General features: G+C 47.1%; 1 protein-coding gene across 7 annotated transcripts in view; it reads left to right on the top strand.

Moving 5' to 3' along the window:
• The window catches only part of TRIO (trio Rho guanine nucleotide exchange factor), a 309,088-nt gene that overhangs the window by 27,678 nt on the left and 267,337 nt on the right, over window positions 1-14,073 (top strand). Inside the window, exon 1 of one of the 7 annotated variants that reach the window (XM_077353341.1) lies at window positions 5,442-5,700. The exons of 5 other annotated variants lie outside the window; for them this stretch is intronic. The gene's annotated coding sequence lies outside the window, so the exon portion shown is untranslated. Of the gene's footprint in view, window positions 1-5,441; window positions 5,701-5,819; window positions 5,947-14,073 lie in introns of those variants that run through there. One more of the 7 variants, XM_077353340.1, reaches the window with a different exon arrangement.

Here is a 14,073-nt window from a genome sequence, read left to right as displayed (position 1 = left end):
ATTCGAGGCCTACTGCACAGCATTATTCTGCAGATGAAACTGGATGCTGTTGCAGTTTCTTTTGTCTCCTGTTTCATCTGCACAACAACCCTTTTAAATTGAACAACAACCTGTGTGGGAGGGCTTAAATGTTTCATCTCTACCACAACCCTGTCCAAAGTAGCCCTTTCTGCTTGGGAAACTGATCTTTATAATTTGCAGATGAACTGTAATTCCAGGAGCTCTCCAGGCCCCACCTGGAGGTTGGCTACCCCCGGATTGGAAATATTCCTGGAGGTTTGGAGGTGGGACTTCAAAATTGTACAATGCCTCAGAGTCCAGCCTTCAAAGGAGCCATTTTTGCCTGCGGTTGGTAGGGAGTGGTGCAGGAGTGTCCCTCCTGGGCTATGGGTTATGGCCAGCCCTTACCAGCAACTGTTTGTATTCTGGGGCACAGACAGGCAGACCAGCATCAGTCCTGTGAGTCTGGAAAGTGCAGGAAGATCTAAATAAATAAGCCTGAAACTGTAAATAGTGAACAACTAAATGGCTGGAGAGACATGGGAACTGACTTGACTTATTCCAACCTTGGCCTGTCAAATAAAACATTATAAAAAACCCTACTAAGGTCAAGACTGCTGTGCACAGAGAGTCTTCCTCTTATGGTTGCCACCTTCCATGTGAGGCTCTCTGCCCCACCTCCCTCATGGGGAGTCTGCTATGGGGAGAGGAAGGGAAGACAATTGCAAAATGCTTTGAGACACCTGAGGCCTGTTGGGTCACTGCGGCCCATTCCCAGTTCTCTCAGATCTCTCACAGCCCCACATCCCTCACAGGTTGACTATTGTGGGGAGACGAAGGGAAAAGGTGTTTGTAAACAGCTTTGAGACTCCCTTGGGTAGTAAACAATACGGTACAAAAATCCGTTCTTCTTCTAAGGAGCAACCATGAAAGAAGCATGCGGGCACATAACATTTTGTCAATAGTGAAAAAATGGAGAAGGAGGAACAGGGTGGAGACCTGTGTACTGTGAGTACTCCGTGTGTATTAGGGCAGAGGGGCATTTCGGTGAATGTGGCCTAATTCACACAAGAAGGGAAATGACGCAGAACTGGGGGGAATTGGTTGCCATGTAATCTTCTCCTAAGAGTCTCCAGTCTGATTTTCCCTTCACATATCTGAAGACATAGCTTTGGAAAGTTCATCTGTAACCACTATGCCACAATTCCTAAAGGTCAGTCCTCTTCCACATTCAACAAACATTCCACACCACAGGTTCTTGACACCCATATCTCCACACCCATGCCCTCATTTGCCACCATGCCACCACAACCTCCCACACAACACACACATTCAACCCCATGCCCTTACAGACTGGACAACTCCTCCCCTTCCTCTTCCCACTGCCAAGCTCTAGCGCCCGTTGTATTCTTGGATACAACGGCCTTTGCCCCTAATCAAAGAGTAATAGAGTTGGAAGGGACCTCCTGGGTCATCTAGTCCAACCCCCTGCTCTATGCAAGACACTCACATCCCTCTTGCTCACCCACTGTCACCTGCCACCCCTTTGAACCTTCCCAGAATCAGCCTCTCCGTCAGATGGCTCTCCAGCCTCTGCTTAAAGATTTCCAAAGAACCCACCACCTCCCGAGGAAGCTTGTTCTACTGAGAAACCGCTCTAACTGTGCCAGGCAGGCAGCAGACCTCTTGAGACAGCAAGGGGCGCATGGCGAAGTCTTCCCTATAGAATTGCCAAGGGTCGGATACGACTGAACCGGTAACGTCATTATCATCATGGATGGAAACAATCTTTGGCAATCTAGGATTTTGTCTGAGTGAAGAGTCCCCCATCTACATTATAAACTGCGTGCTTGCTTCCAGCACTCCTCCAGTTGGTTCCTGATCAGTAATAAAAGAAGCCTAGGAACATTCCTACAGGTCTTCTTCTCCCTTTCTGCTGTCTGCTTTTCATCCAGTATAAACAATTTCTACCTCACCCATAGAGCAAATTGTCTGGGAAATGGGGGGAAAAGCAAATTAAAAATTCCTCCTCACAGATAACTATGAAAAATAGCAGGTATCAGTTGGTAGAGAGCTCTGTGTATTGCTCTGCACAGTGGGTTGACAGCGTATTCCCAAAGCAAGACAGCAGAGTTTTCCAGTTAGAATCATTGGTCATCTTGGAGGTCATCTAGTCCAGTGGTCCCCAACCTTTCTGAGGCTGGGGACTGGCAGGGCAACTGCCCCACCCACGCATCGCGCATTGCGCAGGCCGTGCCGTGCATCGTGCATGCGCGCCCGCGCCCGCGCCCGCGTATGCGCGGCCAAAAGTGCGCATGCACTGCGCTTTTTCGCATGCAAACATGGGCGAAAGTGTCATGCATGCGCGATTTTGGCCACGCATGGCGCATGTGGGGAGTGGGGAGAGGGAGCTGCGGCCCGGCGCCATGGACTTCACAGCCCGGCACCGGGCCGCGGCCCGCCGGTTGGGGACCACTCATCTAGTCCAAACAATGCAGTAAATCACAACTACCTGCCCACCCATAGTGATACCAATTAGATGCCCAAGTGATCCCCCACCCTACCAAAAATCTCCAGAATCCAGCTAGGCCAGGTGGAAATTCTCCTACCATTCCACAGAGGCTATCAGCAATTCCCTAGGTATGCAAGGAAGGGCCACAAGAGACAAACACTGGCACATAACTTCCGGTCCACCCACTAAAAATCTGACTTTCATTAAACCGAAATTTCTGGCAGATTACTATCTAGCCTCTGCATACAAACTTCCAAAGAGGAGAACCCACCACTTCCAGCGGAATCTCCAACTGAGGAACTGCTCTTACTGTCAGGAACTTCTTCTGGACGTTTCGCTGCTTAGAATCATAGAATCATAGAATCATAGAGTTGGAGGGGGCCATACAGGCCATCTAGTCCAACCCCCTGCTCAACGCAGGATCAGCCCTAAACATCCTAAAGCATCCAAGAAAAGTATGTATCCAACCTTTGCTTGAAGACTGCCAGTGAGGGGGAGCTCACCACCTCCTTAGGCAGCCTATTCCACTGCTGAACTACTCTGACTGTGAAAATGTTTTTCCTGATATCTAGCCTATATTGTTGTACTTGAAGTTTAAACCCATTACTGCGTGTCCTCTCCTCTGCAGCCAACAGAAACCGCATCCTGCCCTCTTCCAAGTGACAACCTTTCAAATACTTAAAGAGGGCTATCATGTCCCCTCTCAACCTCCTTTTCTCCAGGCTGAACATTCCCAAGTCCCTTAACCTATCTTCATAGGGCTTGGTCCCTTGGCCCCAGATCATCTTCGTCGCTCTCCTCTGTACCCTTTCAATTTTATCGACGTCCTTCTTGAAGTGAGGCCTCCAGAACTGCACACAGTACTCCAAGTGTGGTCTGACCAGTGCAGTATACAATGGGACTATGACATCTTGTGATTTTGATGTGATGCCCCTGTTGATACAGCCCAAAATGGCATTCGCCTTTTTTACCGCTGCATCACACTGCCTGCTCATGTTTTGTTTACAATCCACAAGTACCCCAAGGTCTCGTTTACACACAGTGTTACCTAGAAGCGTATCCCCCATCCAGTAGGCATGCTTTTCATTTTTCTGACCCAGATGCAGAACTTTACACTTATATTTATTAAATTGCATCTTGTTCTCATTTGCCCATTTTTCCATTGTGCTCAGATCTCGTTGAACTCTGTCTCTATCTTCCGGAGTATTTGCCAGTCCTACCAATTTGGTGTCATCTGCAAACTTGATGAGTAGTCCCTCCACCCCCTCATCTAGATCATTAATAAATATGTTAAAAAGTACCGGGCTGAGCCCTGAGGTACCCCGCTACTCACCTCTCCAGTCTGATGAAACACCATTGACAACAACTCTTTGAGTGCGGTTCTCTAACCCAGTGGTCCCCAAGCTGCGGGCCGCAGCCCGGTGCCGGGCCGCGAAGGCCATGGTGCCGGGCCGCAGCTCCCTCTCCCCGCCCCCCCGCAGTAAAAAACTTATCAGGCCGCAAGCTTGCAGCGCGGGAAGCCTCTTACTGCGGAAGGGCGGGGAGAGGGAATCAGGGCCGTGCCGCGAAGCCATGCACGGCTAAAATTGTGCATGCGCGTCACTTTTGCCTCAGAGGACTGGAAGAGAGCAAACGTTATTCCGATCTTCAAAAAAGGGAGGAAGGATGACTCGGGGAAGTGAGTCTGACCTCTGTTGTGGGGAAGATAATGGAGCAGGTATTCAAAGGAGCGATCTGCAAACATCTGGAGGACAATTTGGTGATCCAAGGAAGTCAGCATGGATTTGTCTCCAACAGGTCCTGCCAGACCGCCCTGGTTTCCTTTTTTGACCAAGTGACAGGTTTGCTGGATCGTGGAAATTCGGTTGATGTCATTTACTTGGATTTTAGTAAAGCTTTTGACAAGGTTCCCCATGATGTTCTGATGGATAAGTTGAAGGACTGCAATCTGGATTTTCAGATAGTCAGGTGGATAGGGAATTGGTTAGAGCAGTGGTCCCCAACCTTTTTATCACCGGGGACCACTCAACGCCTTTTACTGAGGCCCGGTGGGGGTGGGGTAGTTTACTCCTCTACTCTCAACCACTGCCCTAACGCTCTCTGATCGCTATGGTAATGTTTAAACATCCCTTTAAAATAAGATACAGACACGCCACAACAATGAACATAAGGAACATTTTATTTTCATGGAAATTTTAACTCATGTCAATGACAAATCAATGGGAACCCTGAGCTTGTTTCTCTGCAACGAGATAGTCCCATCTGGGAGGGATGGGAGACCATGACACCCAAAGTGTGTTGTAAAGGGCCGGGGGGGTGAAGTAAACGGCCGGGGGGGGGAGAAGGCGTCCTTCGCGGCCCACCGCCAATTAGTCGAAGGACCTCACGTGGTCCGCGGCCCACAGGTTGGGGATTGCTAGACTAGATGACCCAGGAGGTCCCTCCAACTCTGTTATTCTGTGATTCTATGGCCCAGTCTGTCATGGAATCCTAGAGTGGGAAGGGACGTCTTCTGCTTTTTCCATTCTTATCCTGTTTTTTGGGAATGCTGAGGGGTTCCTGAACCTTGGATCACCTGGTAATGAAAAGTTGTATTGGATGGTTTGGTGCAGATTCCTCCTTGAGGAATAATAAAAGAAGCACAGGAGCAGGTGTGTTATGAAGTGGGTTGCATGTCATCTCCAAGACAAGCTGTCCTGGTAGCTTGCAGTAGCTTTTAATCTCATTAAAGACTTATCTGGCTGTCCCCACAGGGATCCCCGTGACTGGGAGGAGAAAGCAAAATAATTGTGGGAGTGGACGGAAAGAAGGCCAGTGGTACTTGTGCAAGAGTTAGGGGTTGTGGAGAATTCTTCTAGCTTTCGGGGCTGTGGAGGCTCACCCGTTCTTTTTCTGGTGGGCACAGAATCCTCCTAGGTGTGGATGAGGGCAGTTAAATGCTTAAATGGTCTCTAGACAGTTCCCTTTGTGGCTGCTGGAAACATTGGGGGGAACCCTGCTGGAAGTCGGCAGGACGTTGTGAGGTTCTTTCCTCGAGGCGCAGTTCAGGGATTAAGAGCGTTGTCAGCATGTGAAGGAAGGGCAGCCAGTCATGGATCAGATGATTCTGGTCTGTGCGTAGAGGAAGGTGCGTCTGGCGGGATCATGCCAGGCTGCTCCACGAAGAGAAGGTACGGGAGTAACTGAAGGTAAGCCGGGCATTGGCAGGGCTTGTTTCTCCCGGGGTGCGTCTTCTCGGCAGAGTGGGCTGGCTACGCAGGCTGAAGGCGGGCGCAGGCAAAATGCTTGGGGGAGTTAAAAAAGGGTGTGCCCTCGCTGTCGCTGATGTCACCGTCGTGCTCCCCGACTTCACAGGCAAGGCACCAAGTGAGGGAAGCAACTGGCTGGGCTGAATAGCAGAGGGAGTTGCCACCCCCACTCCTGATGCACATCTGGTAAGCGCGACTCAGTGCTCTGTGGCGTTTGCCTCCCCCTCCCCCTTTGGAAGGAAGGCCAATGTTATGAGGAAGGGGGCAGCCCCAGTGAAACCTGGTGGGCTTTGCTATCTGCTCCTAGGCCCCCCTCCCAGATCCCGTCATCTTTCCAGATCCTTGTGTCTCCATGTGACTGTGCCATTTGCGAGTCTCTTGCTTGAGCTGACGGGAGGGGGGAGGGAGGGAGGCTGCCCCGGTGCTTTGTTTAGGTTGGCAGAGAGAAATTTGTGGGGTGGGTTATTGCGACCTTTGTGAGTGTGCCAAGAGGGGAGTGGGTGAAGAGGAGCATGGAGAGGATGGCTTTTGCAAGGGGGGAGGCAGGAGAGCAACTCCGCCTGGCTGGCCGCTTGGGGGGAGCCTATTCTCCAGCTCTGCAAAACAATGATGTCATCCCTTCTGCCGCAAGGGGAGGCTGAGTGGGGGCCGGCCGCTCCGGAGCTGCCTTGCGCACAGCGCCGCGCTGTTTCCTTCTCCGCAGGGATTTCTGAGTTGCTGTAAAGGGCAGGCAGATGGAATTGCCTTGAGCGTGGCTTTGTCTCAGAACGTGGGGGCTGCGTGGGGGCAAGGGGGACTCTGCGGCGGGAGGACCGGTCTTCTCTCTCCTCCGTTGCCATCTTCAAAATGGACTCTCTAGGACCTCTGCTTGGGGTTTGGATGCTACCCTTAGATTCTGCTTGAGGGCTGGGGGGGGGGGAGGAGGGAAGATGGTTGCCAATAGCAACCACTTGCGCCTAACTCATTTCCCCTTATACACTGGTGCTAGCTGCAGGCAAATAATGGGAAATCCCTGATACTGTCTTTTCTACAGTGAAAATAGAGCTTTTCTTTAAAAAGTCATACTTTAATCAGTGAGTTGCAGATGGTGCTTTAGGATATGCAAAGAAAAACCTAGCTGTAATTCCTGAGTAATTTTTCAGTGACACCGTTTATAGAGTATGTGTGTAGAAAAACACCAAACCTTCCGTCCAAAAGATCCCCTCTATGAAAAGTATATTAAAAAAATTTACAAAGACAAATGAACTGGTAAATGAAGGCTTTGATTAAATGCCGGTGGCTGTTGCACTATGGAAAGCAAGGAGCACCAGTTAGGATTGATGAGCATGCAATGCTAAATCTGCCTTATGTAATTAGAGGGGGGTGCAAGGACTGTGTTGGGCGAACCTTAATGTTCTTGCTGATGACCAGTAACACTAGAATAAAATCCTAAAAATCTGAGCAAATAGGCTTAATTTGCATCTTTTGTGTTGATTACCCGAATGGAGTGTTCCTTTGTGCAGAATTTACAGTTGAAAGTATCTGCAAAGGATTATAGGGTTGATTAACATCAGCTGAAACTTTGCATAAGATGCCTAGGATAGATCAAAAAGTTTAGCCCTGGTGGAGTTAAATACACCCTGACCTGGATGGCCCAGGCTAGCTTGATCTCATCAGCTCTCGGAACCAAAAAGAGCTATTCCCCCAACTCATCCAAAGCTCAGGCTCCTGACTCTGGACCACAGGAATAAGGGCTATTCCCCCAACACCCCTGAAGCTCAGAAGATGTTTCACAGGCCCCTATGGATAAGAGGACTACCGCATCTGATGCCTCGTGTATTAGGACTAAGAGATGTGTGCTGGTAATTGGGGATTCTCTATAGAGAGGAGGAGAAGCCAAAGTATGTTGTCCAGACTTGTTATCTCGATAGGTATGCTGTCTACCTGGCGCAAGAATTAAGGATGTCACAGAAAGGGTGGAAAGACTTGTAAAGCGCAAGGACAGATGTCCCTTCGTGCTCATTCCCACGGGGACAAATGATGCTGCCCGGTGCAGAGTGGATCATAAGAAACGGGACTACGTGGCCTTGGGGGGGGGGGGAGGGAGGGATGGACATGGGAGTGCAGGTTGTATTTTCATCAGTTCTTCCTGTTAATGGCCAAGGCTTAGGAAGGGAGAGAAAAACAATGCAGATAATTCACTGTCTATGTCATTGGTGTTATCAGGAAAGTTTTGTTTGTTTTTTTGACCATGGATGACACTACTGTGATGAGGCTCTTCTATTGGGAGAATGTGGGAAGAAAGGTCTTTGTGAAGGCTCTTTAAGACCTGGTGAGGAGGGCTTTAAACTAAGTCCAGTGGCGGAAAGAGATATACATTCAAAGCCTAGTTCGATGAAGATAACTGTAGATGGGTAGACTGCAGATTTAAAGAGAATGGCACATATGCAGGGAGTTGTTAACTTACAGGAAAGTTCAAATATTAAAAGCCTGGGATACTCGTATGAAGGATTACGATGTCTCTACACTAATGTACAGAGTATGGGAAACAAACAGGAAGAACTAGGAGTCCTAGTAAAGGAAGGGGACTGTGATCTAATAGGCATTACAGAAACCTGGTGGGATAACTCTCACAACTGGAATAATAGGATTGAGGGGTACAATTTATTTAAAAAGGACAGACAAATAAAGAAAGGGGAAGGAGTAGTACTATGTTAAGAATACATATACTTGTGAGGAAATATTTGTCTGAGCATGAGAGTTCAGCTGAGAGTCTTTGGGAAAAAAATAAAAGGAGTAGGAAATAGTGGTATTATGGTGGGGGTCTGCTGTAGACCTCCAGGTCAGGCTTGGATGAGATGTTCCTAGATTACAAAGTTATCTGAGAGGCAGGATCTAGATGTCATGGGAGATTTCAATTATCCAGATATCTGTTGGAAGGCCAACTCTGCTAAAAATGAAAAGTCCAATAAATTCTTGTCTTGCTGACAACTTCATTTCCCAGAAAGTGGAAGGGGCAACCAGGGGTTCTGCTATTTTAGACTTGATTCTTACCAATAGGGAAGAACTGGTTGACGAGGTAAGAGTTGTGGGTACGCTTGGTAGCAGTGGTTTTGGACTTTGTGATCTTGGGGAAGAGGAAAGCTGTATATAGTCACACATACAGGCTGGACTTCAGGAGAGTGAATTTTAATAAATTTAAAGTTATGTTGGGTAGAATCCCGTGTTCAGAAACACTTAAGGAGATGGAAGTCCAAGAAGGTTGGTTTCTCAGAAGTGAAATACTGAGTACACAATTGCAGACTATTCCCTTGAAAAGGAATATTGGGAGGAACCTGAAGAAACCAGGATGGCTCCATAAACAGGTTTCAAAAGAACTGAATAATAAAGACTCATTTAGGAAATGGAAGGAGGACATTATAACCAAGGAGGAATAATATAACCAAGGAGGAACAAATAGCCAATGCTTCTAGGGAGAGTGTTAGAAAAGCCAAATCTCAGTACAAGCTTAGGATAGCAAGAAATGGTAAAAACAAGAAAAAGGGTTCCTTAGTGACATTCAAAGTAAGAAAAAGAATAGGGACATGATAGGACCATTACGGGAATGAGAAAGTGACATTGTAAGAGGTGATGCAGAGAGAGCTTGACTTGCTCCATTCCCACTTCTCCTCAGTCTTCTCATACAAGGGGAATCATGCCCAACATGGCAGAATTAATTCACGTGATGAGGGAGGGAAGTTGTTGCCTAGGATCACTGTTGGTGTAGTCCATAAACACCTAGTTTCTTTTAACTAAAACCAGATCCACTGGGCCAGATGAATTGCATCCAAGGATAGTTCCAGAACATGGTGATGTAATTTCTGAGCCACTGTCTATAATTTTTGACAATTCTTGGAGAACCCGTGAAGTGCCAGAAGATTAGAGGCAGGAAAATGTTATCCCCATGTTTAAGAAGGAGAAAAAGGAGGCTCTGGTAACTACCGACCCATCAGCTTGGCGTCTATAGCTGGCAAAATTTTATAACAAATCAAACAGGTGGTCCTTGAATAGCTAGAGTATATGGCTGTAATTACTAAGAGTCAGCATGGCTTTCTCAAGAACACGTCCTGTCAGATTAACCTTATCTTTTATTTATTTAGTTACTTAGTTACTTAGTTACTTAGTGACTTGCCTGCCTGCCTGCCTGCCTGCCTTACCTACCTTCCTTCCGACCTCCCCGGAGGCTTAGGGTAGTTTACATAAAACGTATAAACAATAAATGAAACAATTCATAACATATAAATAACCGTAACATTGATATTGATTGATAACTGATAATTGTAACAGTGCAAACAGTGCAATAGTGCAAACAAGTCCAGAGTGCACTGATGGAGTTCTGGGAGGGAGGGAGGGAGCAGGGGCCCTTCAGATGTTGTTGGTTGGCCTGGCCTCAACCAAATGCCTGGCAGAAGAGCTCCTTTTTGTAGGCCCCGTGGAACTATTTTAGCTCTGTCAGTGCCCTGATCTCCTCCGGAAGCTTATTCCACCCGGTGGGGGCCAGGATAGAGAATGCTCTGGCCCTGATCGAGGCCAGGAGGGCTTCTTTAGGGCCAGGGACCATTAGCCGGTTGGTGGTAGCGGAGTGGAGAGCTCTTTGAGAGGCATAGGCAGGGAGGCGATCCCTCAGGTACACTGGACCCTGACCACGTATGGCCTTGAAGATAGTTACCAGATCCTTTGGCTTGATCTGGGATTCAACTGGCAACCACTGCAGCTGATGGAGAATGGGCCGGATGTGGGACCTCCACGGTGTTGTTGTGAGGATCCTGGCCGCTGCGTTTTGGACCAATTATAGTTTCCCGATCAAGACTAAGGGCCTGCCTGCATAGAGCAAGTTACAGAAATCCGTTGCATGGATCACTGTGGCTAAGTGTTCCGGGGCCTGATAGGGTGCTAATAGCTTGGGTTCGTGGAGATGGTAAAATCTTACACTACCTTTGTGACCTGGGCTTCCATTGTGAGAGAAGCATCTGGAATCACGCCCAGATTACTGGCAGAGTGAGCCGTAGAGAGCTGCACACCATCCAGGGTGGGTAGATGCGCTTCCTTCCATGGTCCCTTCCTACTCAGCCACAGGACTACCATCTTTGAAGTATTGAGCTTCAGACTACTCTGCTTGAGCCATCTCGTCACTTCTTCCAGGCAGCTGGCTAATGCTTCTGGGAGAGAGTCAGGGCGGCCATCCATCAGGAGGAGGAGCTGGGTTTCATCTACATATTGATGGCAACCCAGCCCAAACTTCCGTACCAGTTGTGCGAGAGGGCGCATGAAAGGATAGGAGAGAGGACCTCTCCTTGTGAGATTCCACAAGTAAGTAGTCGGTGGTTTGATGTTCTCTCTCCTATTGCAACCCTCTGTCCACAACCCTGGAGGAAGGAGATCAGCCATTGAAGTAACTTTTAGAAAGTTACTACCTTGCAAGATTGGGGGAATGCTGTGGATCTAGATTACCTTAATTTCAGTAATGCTTTTGATAAGGTTCCACATGATATTCTTACTGACAAGTTTCTAGAATGTGGTATGGATCCTATTACTGTTAAATGGATCGAGAACTGGTTGACAGATGGTACTCAAAGGGTACTTGTAAAGGGTTCATCATCTTTTTGGAAAGGAGTGATGAGTGGAGTGCCTCAGTGATCTGTCCTGGGGCCTGTGTTGTTCAATATCCATAAATAATTTGGATGACAGAATAGAGGGGGTCCTTGGTTGTAGTACATGTGAAAAGGATCTGGGGGTCTTACTAGACCGGACACTAGACTAGATATGAGTCAGCAGGGTGACTCGGTAGCTAAAAAGACAAACGGGATATCGGGCTGTGTTGAAAGAAGTATAGTGTCCAGATCATGCGTTGTGCAAGGGGTTGGACTAGATGGCCTGTATGGCCCCTTCCAACTCTATGATTCTATGATTCTATGATCATGCAAGGTGATGGTACCACTTTACTCTGCTGTGGTTAGACCTCACTTGGCAGTACTGTGTTCAGTCTTGGGCACCACAACTGAAGAAAGATGTAGAGAAACTAGAGCATGTCCTGGGGAGGGCTACAAAACAGGTGGTTGAAAGGGCTGCTGTGGACCCGCTCCTTGCTTTCTTGGAGGAAACTTCATCACTTGATCCATATCAGTCAGTCTTCTGTCCTGGCCACGAGATGGAGACGGTGCTGGTCACCCTGATGGATGATCTTCGCGGCCAGTCTAATATATCTCTTAGTAATATCTAGGCTGTGGCATGTGCTTTTTGCATGAGGAATACTATTTGTGCCTGGTAACTTGTCAAGCAGGCCTGATTTCACGTTTGGGGAGGATTGGATTTGAAGAAAGCTTCCAGTCTTTAGTCTTGGCAAGGAACCACTTTGATCTTTGCTTGCCATTTTCATCCATGAAGGGAGGTCCTCCTACACTGAGTCTGCTTATTGAGTGCTGCATGGAGATCTTGCCTGGTGAAAGTAACATACAAAAGGTGTCCTGTGTGAATTTTATAATGGCTGGAAATTTGGTGTGCCTGAAGCACATGCTTGGAACTTAATGATCTCATCATATTTGGTTACTGCAGTAAAGAAAGTTAGGCTTGTTTTGTAGAAAGTGTTTTTTTAATACTCAGATTAAAATAAGTATTGTTATTTAGGCATGTAAGAAGAAGACTTAAAAATATATATCCTGAAGTAAAGACCACATTTTTACTTCCCTGCTGCTGGTCATTTGTAGTTTCCTTGTGCATCAATCACTAAATGTGGAATGATGGACTCTTAGCTATATAGCTATATAGAGCAAAAAGGAGCTCTTCCACCAGGTATTTGGTTGAGACCAGGCATAACCAACAGCGACTAAAGGGCCCCTGCTCCCCCCCCCCCCAGAACTCCACCAGAGCGCTCTGGACCTGTTGTGCCATTGCAGTGTTGCATTTTTGTGCTGTTATATTATATTGTTATACTGTTACAACCACTGTTAATAATCTTATATTGTATGATTATTAACGAAGATTGTATCATGTATGGTTCATAAGTTCAATGTAAACTGCCCTGAGCCTCTGGGGAGGGCGGTATATAAATGTAATGAATGAATGAATGAATGAATGAATGAATGAATGAATGAATACATACATACATACATACATACATACATACATACATACATACATACATACATACATACATACATACATACATACATACATACAGAACTCTTGAAAACAAAGAGGGTTTGGAGCAGGTTCTGTAGTGTCGCAATTGCAATAATTGAGAGCTGAGATGGGAGTTCTACATGTTCATATGATCACATTATTGACTAATTTGAGCTTCAAGCTGTCAGCCAATTGCAGAAAGAGATAAAGCTGATTGATTGTTTCTTTGCTCCTGTGCACCTGGTTGGGAAACCAGAGAAGGTGTTGGGACAGCCGAATGCAGCCAGTGTGGAGGTGAGGTGAGGTGAGGTGAGGTGAGGAACAAGGGAACGTCCAGTAATTGCATTCCTCGGACATTAAAAGGGTTGGCGGAATTTCAGGAAGCTGGTGAACCACATCTTAATGCACACATGCAGGCTTTTGTGTTGGTGATGGAAAACGTTAAATTTCTGTTTCTAGCGACTAATTTTGAGCATGAAGGAAAGGTGAAATTGGTGCCTTGTATAAATTATTTTAAAAGAAACAAAATTGAATTAGTCATCATCTTCTGACTTTGCTCTTTGTAGGAGAGGGTCAGAGGAAGCTGCAAAGGGCAGTGGAGCCTTGATCCAGTAAGAATCTCAGTCAGACCCTCAGTCTCAGTGCGAGCCAGGCAGACCCAGATTCAAATTCCCAGTCAGCCCTGGAAGGTGTCTGGAGGGTGTCTGGAGCTGGTCACACAAATTCTCCCTAACCTATGCCATAGTATTATTGTAAGGATGCAGTGAAAAAAGGGGGCGGGGTGTTGTAAGCTACTTTGGGTCCATCTCCCCTGGAGAAAAAAAGTTGGGATAAATGAGGGGACTATATAAAATCCCTTCTTGACCTCCAGGGGCTGGAATCATAGAATCATAGAGTTGGAAGAGGCCTCCAGATTCATCATATCTGTTCCATGTATTGTTCTTATGTTATTATATAAACCGCCCTGAGCCCCTGGGGAGGGCGGTACATAAATATAATAAATAAATTAAATAAATAAATATACCCCCTGCAAAATGCAGGAAATTCACAGCTCCCTACCCACCCACAGTGACCTCCATTCTATGCCCAAATGATGCTCTTCCCACAAAAACCCCAGAATCCCTGGCCAGTCCGGCCTGGAAGATATTCACCTCCTGACTCCAAAGTGGCAGTTGG

The sequence above is a fragment of the Paroedura picta genome, chromosome 9 (genome assembly GCF_049243985.1).
Source record: "Paroedura picta isolate Pp20150507F chromosome 9, Ppicta_v3.0, whole genome shotgun sequence".
Classification (NCBI taxonomy): domain Eukaryota; kingdom Metazoa; phylum Chordata; class Lepidosauria; order Squamata; family Gekkonidae; genus Paroedura; species Paroedura picta.
Note: the sequence above shows the minus strand (reverse complement) of the source record. Positions and strands in the feature narration are given on the sequence as shown.